The sequence below is a fragment of the Gymnodraco acuticeps genome, unplaced genomic scaffold (genome assembly GCF_902827175.1).
Source record: "Gymnodraco acuticeps unplaced genomic scaffold, fGymAcu1.1, whole genome shotgun sequence".
Classification (NCBI taxonomy): Eukaryota; Metazoa; Chordata; class Actinopteri; order Perciformes; family Bathydraconidae; genus Gymnodraco; species Gymnodraco acuticeps.
Genome location: NW_022989890.1, coordinates 530,107 through 539,292, shown reverse-complemented (window position 1 = coordinate 539,292; position 9,186 = coordinate 530,107).

Here is a 9,186-nt window from a genome sequence, read left to right as displayed (position 1 = left end):
TGTATTTACTCATATCAGCTCCTACAACCACTCAAGACAAACTAACCGTTTGTGAAGCATTTTTGTGGACTCACCCCTGCAGTTCATAAAGATAATGAGCAGGATGTAGGCCTATGGTGAATACAACCCACACCACAGCTGTTTGCATTGTTTCTCTAGATGACTAGCTTCAGTTTGATATGAAAACGGTTTTAAGGTCCACTGGAAACCACAAAACAAGATGTTTGAGAGTTTGTTCCGCCACTGAGCCTGTAATTAAATGGCTGTGGTGTGATGTAGGCTCAGTTTGACAGACAATGAAATCATGTCCCCTTTTATTGTGGCAATTTGTTCATTGTCGCAAATCACTCAAATTGCCAGAATAAAGAGGGACATGCTTTAATTGTAAAACTCGAATCAGATGTCCAAACACGCTTTTTGTGGTTTATTTAAGATTAGAAAGCAGATAAATTGCTCCACTGTTTAGTTCAGTGTTCACAAACGCTCACATTAGCAATGGTTTAGAATGGTAAGTTGTTGTTTATCTGTAAAATGCCTGAGCTGGATGTCTGCTTAGTGAAGCCTCCTTACTCATCCCCGTGAAGAAAGCAACAGCTGAAGTGAGTAGGGGGAAATACCCATAGAGGCATATTTGTGCACTCTGAAATGAATCATGTTTCATATACTTCTGTTTCATTATGAAAGACTATAATCAACCTTGAATGTTTCAGATTTTAGAAAGTGGGTCTGGAAAAAAAAAACATGGCAAAGGTGACAACGGATCAGAACATTTAGCTATAAACACATTTTTATTTTTAAGGCAGGAAAACAAGCTTACACTCAAAGTAAATATATCATATCAATATATCAATAATGTTTTTTCACAGTATATGGAACAGTTACTGCCCCCATGATAAAGACATTGCTCTTAGAGACGCAGATTCCCAGGTGTGATCTGGATGTGTTTTTGGAGGTGGTTTATCCTCCTCTGCATGTTGCCCATTCATGGCCATAAAATGAAATGACTTGAAGTTCATGATGTATGAACAGGCTCTATGTTTTCAAACTCTTCCCTCTCTACACTACAGGATGGCTGCCCATCATTTCCCTCCACAAGGGGGCCGACTGGATTTTCTTCTTGCTCTTCTTCAATAGCTTCTGGTAAAGCCTCAGTTTCGTCCTCGGCTGTGTTTGGTGTGCAACCCGCCAGTTCATCCTGCGCTTCAAACTTTATCTGTGTTCCATTGCATTCATCTCCGTGTGGTCCGATTATGTATCTAGCTGTGGTGTTCAGATGTTTGTGAAGCCCATCTTCAACAAAACCTGCTCCATTGTATCTTTGCGAGGCTCTTCTGGTCTTCAGTGCTGCACCAGAGAAAGTGGGTTATTAATTGCATGTAATATTGCGCTGTAATTTAATCGATGAGTTGAGCACAATTTATATTGTTTATTTACTACTATCATTTGTTAGTAGCGGCAGTACCTCTAAATACTGCTTTATTTTTTTATTACAATTTGGTGAAACTTTGACTATATCAGCTAAGGAAATGTACACGTTTTTGATACCAAGAGTCCAGACAGTACCAATATCTGGCCAGAAATAAAGCAAAGTCAGTGATATTATTCCTAAACATTTTGGGTCAATCTCTCCTAACAGCCTATAGATGCTGTAACAGCAGAAAGATCATTTCAAATAATCACGAGTCTTCAACTCTTATAGAAATATCCCCCATGTATCAGCACTTTGTACTTTGAATCAAATCTGGATCCAGATGCAGTTTAACTTCCAAAACCAACCATCCAAAAATGCTAAATAATTACAATGCATTGTTGGGGGTTTGCTCTCTTTGAAAATGTTCAAAAGTGCAGACAATGCTGAATTAAAACACTTTTTTTACAGCTTTGAACTGTACAATTAGCCATTTCAGCTACACTTGATTTCATCACCTATCTTCTTCAAAAATACTCCAGAGTGAATATCGTACATACCCTTTTGTCTCGCACATTGAGGGAGGGCCAAAGTGATGGTGAACAAGAAAAAAGCTACAGAAGCTGCGGTGCTCCACCATGACCTCTGCACACTCTGATCGTCCACGACTGCAAAACAAATGTAAGACCATTGTTTCCACATTACTTACTGGATTTATTGAACCAACATCTCCAGTGAAAAATAAATCTAATACTCACTTATTGATGCAACAGTGATGTTGACTTTAGTTTGGATGATGTGTCTGCTCTGCAGGCCTGAGTGGGTGCAGGTGTACGTCCCAGAGTGCTCCTCGATGTCTGGCTTGAGCAGCAGAAGTGATCCGTCGCCCAGCAACAGCAGATCCTGGTCCAGTTCAGCCTGACCCTCCCACAGGTTGAAGCTGTGTCTGGTTTTTGTGTCATATCTCAAGATCACTGTGGGCTCAGTGGACGAAGTGAAGGTCCAGGTGAGGGAGAAGTTCTGTGAACTGTCGAGGGCGATGCACGGGATGGACAGAGCGAGACCCTCTTCCTGTATTATACCCTCTGACAGACAACAAATAAACATGTGTTTACTTGAATTGATAAGAAATACAATTTAAATGATATCTCATTGAGTAAGAAAACACACCTTGGTTTTTCCAAGAGGCAATCCACACCTGGGTCTTGTCAGCCGCTATGAAAGAGCAGAAGTAGGTATAGTTGGAGAGATTACCCAGAATCCTCAGGGTGCTCTCCACATTGAACAGACCCTTATGGTCTGTGGTTTTTATGGTAGAGTTTTCCAGAGCTTCCTGGGCAGAGGGAGGGTCTGTGTCCCACGTGACCTGAGGGACCGGGTAGATGTTGTAAGAGGAGCAGGTGACCGTCTCTTCAGTCATCTCCATGATCACTGACTGGATGACAGCTGGGAGGAACAAAATACAACATTGTGGATATTTAATGAGGATATGATTACATTTTTCAGATAGGATTATAAAAACGTGAACTGAGACTGATTAAAGTAAGCAGGGCGACGAAAACGGTCAGGTGAAGCAGGATTTCTGCATGTTGTTCTGTCACTCACACAAAGTTATATTTAACGTTTCTCATTCCATTTACAGTGGTCTCTATTTGCTCCTTCTTTCAACATTTCTTGTCTTTTAATTAAAGCTCTGATCTACTAGCTACACCGTAGTTTAGTGTGGAAGTACTGTAGCTGGGGCAGACTGTATCTAGATACTTGTTCTAATAGCGCACATCTAGAACCCAAAACATGGCAGAAATTAAACTAACCCTTCACACCCTTTTTATGATGATTTATTTGGCATTGTGTAAGTATATTTATTAGAATCCTTCTAAAATACAACACTATAACAATGTCTTGTGTAGGGTTACTGTGTGTAGGTCACTTTTCATGTATTATTGATCGTGCACTGGAGCTTGGGGTGGAGCTAGTGGTGGTTGAAAGGGGGTGAGTTGGTAGGTGACATTTTTCTGTTGATCGTGTTTCTACATCATTTTCTATTGCAATATCTACAATACTTTCCTACTATTTTTCACCACAATCAGCCATCACACCTGAAATACTACTACCGATTGGACTGTATTTTCGCTTGTGTTTTCGCAATAAATAGTTAAAAAATCGTGAGAAATGCAGTTTTGTTTTAGAGCATCAACGTTTTTTTCTTTCTGTATTTAGCCACTTATCTTCTTTTTTGCATTATTTTAATGCATCAAAGCTGTTTTCTAGTTCTCTTCCTGATGACAGAAATATTAAATACAAATCTAAATGCCCTTCCTGCCTTGTAAATTCTCTCAGACATCACCAGAGACTAAATCTTCATGAAAATCACCAATCTAAAACCTTTAATTTTCCCAAAACTGAGTGAATACTTTTTACATGATAACACAATCTTACAATGATAGCTGTAGTACACTTTCCACTGCATTGCCATTAACACACGGCCAAGAGCTTTTCTAGTGGGCAGTAGTGGAAAAAAAAGAGTGCAAAATGTTCCGCCTTGTTGTCACGTCCTTGATGGTAATTTATAAATGGAGACGCTTCACTACTCGAAGCTTCAGGACAAACACCAACAGCATTCACCTTATGGCATACACTGGTCATATATTTATTTATTATTACAATAAGCAGTATGGTTTTCCACTGTATAGTATTTAATGTTACATTCTGGTTTTATTTTTCATTTTAAATAATAAAGTTGACTAATTTCTGCATTTACTAGCACATTGGTCACATTGTCTTTCACAATTTAATTTCTATGTATCTTCTTTCATTCTAAAATTGGCTGAAATTATACTGACCTTTCACCTCCAGGTTGACAAACATCTCCTGGTTGCCCTTCCTCGTGCTCGTGTAACATTTGTACCGGCCCTTGTCCTGAACTTTGACCCTCCTGAGAAGCAGGGAGGCGTTGCCCTGAGGGATGTGAGAGTTGAACAGGCAGGTCCTGCCGCTGAAGTGCTTGTTCTGGTGCCCAAACTGGTCCTTGTTGTAGTAGTAGCTGTGCACGGGGGTCTGCTGCTTGTACCAGTGGATCACCACGGTGCCGACGGGCCTGAAGCTGCAGGGCAGGAGGCAGTCGTCAGGGATGATGCACGTCACGTTGGCATCGGCTAATAACACTGTGATACAAAATTCGATTAAATTCAAATGTATTTATATAGCCCAATATCACAAAATACATTTGTCTCAGAGGGCTTCAAAAATCAACAAACATGAAGGATAATTTAAAAACAACAAACATATCTGAGAATATAGTAAAATGACAAGATACATGTGAAAATACCAACAAAAAAAGAACTTTAACATTTGGGAATATGCTCAAATTGGTTGCAAAACAGTATTATTTGTCTTGTTATTAGGTCACTGCTGCTGCACTATCCTTAAATTCAACCTCAAAGACACACAGCTTCTACAACAACAACAACAGCGTGTCAGAATCAGGAATCCTCAGATTTAGCAATAATGTATTACTGATTTTACACAATGTGAAATGCAGAATTCCTCCAAAAGAGCCTCTGTCCTCTGAGTTTTATTGTCTAATAAACATCTAAGCTGTTAGTTGAACTACAATAAAGACTTTTTTAAATCGGTGACCCACTTGTGTGCAGCTCACAGCTGGGGAGCTCTCTGAGGAAAAAGTGCAGCTGTGTTTACTGCGGATGTGAAAATATAAAAGCAAACTAATATTATATGTATTGTTTGCAGCATTTGTCATTCTCAATCAAATCTGACATGATATACTCATCTGAACTACTGAGTTGTAAAATAAGTGTTGACATACAAATCAGTTCACTGTGTGCCATGCTCTTTATACACATACATCAATAACAATCATCTTTGGAAGGATGATATCATAGCTTTGTGGTTATTACAATAAAAACATATACCTCTTAAAAGGGTAACATTTACACTGTCTGCAAAGTAAGACCGTTATTACTCTTAACTGATTCTTCAATAGGAAATAAGAAACCCTAACCCAAATAATTTGTTTTTAGTATTTGCCAGAATTGTGAAGTGATTTCTTTTTCCAAAGTAAAAATAAATCTTACTGCAAAAAGACACATTGCAGTAGCTTTTAATCTATTTAATTCCCTTTGTTTAAAATAAATCACTCATCTGTGAGCTTAATGAACCTAGTATTACAATACCTTTTGAATGTGTCTGTGACAATTTCTCCAAGAAAATAAGCAGCATTATAATGAGTCCGTGTGCCTCTGCCATGTCAGACAGCCTCCTTTGTTGATCCAGTCACAGTATTTGGCATGAGTGTGAAAACACAGCGGTGTGCAGTGAAGTGTTTCTGTGGGACTCCACTTTACATCCTTCCTAACGCTAATGAAACACTGACTAATTAACCAGGCAGGTAAAAGTTTAACCAGGCTCCTTGTGAATGCTTCATCACACCTCTCTAGTGACATAGTTCACAAGAACACATGAAACACCTTCTGAAAATAGACTTACTCATCACATTCAAGATCTTCTGGCTAAAAATATCAGTATTTTTTAAGGAGAAAGAAAACTTTTCAGAGAAAAAGCAGATGAAGACGTTCAGGTGGACAAAAATGCAGGACATTAAGCTACACATTTAAATTACACTGTTATAAATCCTTTAATGTATTATATTCCCCTAAAAAAAATATTCTGGAATAAATCAATCCCCCTTTTTTGTATATAGACAAACGTTTAACGCCAGTTGTAAGAGGCTTCAGTCCCATATGACCCTGCAGAGGCATTGAAAAGTATTAAACAAATGCAAGGATGTGATGGTATTTGGCTAAAAAATATTTCAGTTATGCTTAATCTCTGTCATTTACAAGTTGCACACATATTTTCTATGTGAGTGATAATGCTGTAATGCTGATATTGTAGTTCAAACACACAGTGGGCGTTGTGTGTGTTAATGCATTGCACTTCCTAACATACTTTGACAGATGATGACCTCTAGAGGGCACAGATGAGATGTCACTTCCATAAATGAGTGTCCGCCTGCGGTCCAGCAGCTGACGGGTCACATGTCCAGAGCCAAGGGCCACGTGCACATTCTTTAAAATGGCATTGCTCAGCCCTCAATCAACTGTAATCCCAGATTAAAGGGAGCATGCCACTACAGTTTGTTTCCATCGCTGATTATAAAGTTTATCTTTCTCTGCTGCAGGTTTTCATTCCTTCCTTGATTTAAAATAGCACCATTCAATGTTATTTTTCTATGAGTTTACTGTTATTCCTCACTTGAATTTAAATTCAAACTACTTATTCAAATCAATTTGAATAAGTAGTAGTTTACTTTTCCTTTCATTGTCATTAGTGATACAGGGTCATTTACTATGTCTATTGCACATCACATGACCATTGGCCCATTAACAATATGTCATGTGGATGCTGCTTATTGTATGTGGACAGCTTGCTAGTTCATTTGAATGCTGATCATTATTATAAGCATTTAGAAAGAGCTAGCTACTGGGGCTACAAGCAGAGGACCCAGGATTTCATCCGCCTCAGGACCATAAATAATTATGAGAACATAATAACCTGAAATAAAGGCACTGGCTGCCCCCCCAAAAAAGAAGAATATTAATTTGCTTGTACGGTATCACTTGCCATTCATGTGGGTTGAAATCTGTAGGAAAACTGAAAAAATAAATGTGTGAAAAGTGTGAAATGCAATAAATCATTACAAGATTGAGTATAACTTCCAAATAATGCCAACAAATAGGGGGGGGGGCAGTAAACAGACAGTTCAATGGGGCTGTGCAGCGTCCATTAGGAGAGGATAACAGGCTATATTTGGCTGAATGTGACAATGAGGTGATGAAGTGACGTATACAGAGAGGGTATAAAAACAACATAATCCTAATTTTTTTTGACTACCGGTAGTTTTGGGCTTGGACAGAATAATAGAAAAACTATTATCGGTTTTTATCAGATTTCAGAAGTCAAAATACACATAATGGTATATATCTATATATATATATATATATATAAAACTAGTATATTGTTTTTTGTAGATGAACTGGATTGGGTTTTACTGTGTTGTTAAACATTGCTTTTTTTGTTGCCACATGTCAATACACTTTTTGCAAAAAATGTGTATCTGAAATCTTTCATGTCTAAGTTAATGAGCTGAATGCATAGGATCATTTGTTCTAACACTATCTGTAATCCCTTTTTCCTTGTATTTAGCTGGGAGGAAACAGCTCAAAGCCTCCGTTAAGTAAGCATATCCACTGCTGTGAATGGTTTCTGCTGCAATGTTTGCTGATGTTGTCGAGACATATGCTCGCATCTGCCTTGGATAGGATCCGTCCTCCAACCATCGAACTGTGTACCGAGGGAAAATCCTGCAATGTATAAAAGTAGGCTGCAGGCTTTTTATTTGTATCTGCTCAGAATGATGATGAAACCGTTGGTTGTATTATCCTTATCCCCGCCCACTGCTGCCTCCAGTTTGTAGGTTACTGAAAGATTTCACCAACCACAGATAAGAAGATTAGAGAGAGGAATTAATGGTATTCCTTTGTCATTATAGGAATAAATTGATATTTGGTTTTAAATCAGAGGGTGGGGACAGCGGGGAGTTACATGTTGTGTCAGCAGACGTCAGCAGAGGGATGGCACAGTGGACAGCAAATGCAACCAGGGAGATTCCTGTGACTTGGAGCTAAGCGCTGGATATCTGGCCGATGTTCACCATGTTAGAGGAGATGAAACAGCAGGATAATGAAGATGTGTGTGTGCGTGGCGGGACAGAATGAGTGCTGCTGGGTCATGGAAGTGCCAGTAGAGGACAGGGACAGCTGTGGCATTCCCTGGGCGAGACACTGACGCAGCGGGAGGAACGTTTGGGTTCCTCTCGTCTCTCCAGCACCAGCCTAACCATGAGACTGGCCCTCCTGGCCTTCAGACTGATGTGCTTGGCCTGGCTGTGGCCCCTCACCCACAACAGCAGCCACTCAGCAAAAAAGAGGAGACACAAGGAGCACATTGGAGAGAGCACCAAGCAGAAGCATGGAGGGTGAGCTAAAGTGGGATTTCTCCTTGTGATTCTTTGCTTTGTAATCGTGGAGCTGCTTTTCTGATCAAAAATCTTTTTATTGCGTTTCGACAATGCATAAGTAATGTTTGTCATTTAGAATTGGGAAAGCAAAATATATTTATACAAATGAGACAATGGTCTGTACTGATTGTATGTACAAAGAGAAAAAGGAATGACAAAAAACACAAACCAACAATAACAACGACTAAAGTAATCCCCTACATTCACATATACACGATTTCTCATACACACAATTATTTACCAGGAACATTGTTGAATGAATATTTGGAGCTGCTTTTACTGTTTGAAATGTCGACCTATATAATTTTGTGGCTCTGTGTTCTACTTCACAATGTCATCAAATATATGGCTATGAATATTGAAATAAATAACTAAATGTAAGAGCAGGTGATTTATCATGTGAGGTGAAAGGTAATATGGGCATGAGACTGAACAGGTATTTTTGTATAAGACTTATGCAACATAAAGTGCTTAGTACAGCAGTGAAAATCTGAACAATCACAAGGATTTCTAGGAAGACAGTAAAACAGATGTGCATTTTGAATAAATAAAAGTTGCAAGGTGAACCTATAAGACACAAGAACATGATGTCTCCAACCCAGTTATATGCGAACAGTTATGGAACTTCTAATTTCCTCTAGACCAAAGCCTTGGGTTGTAATCAGAGTGCTAAAGTCCA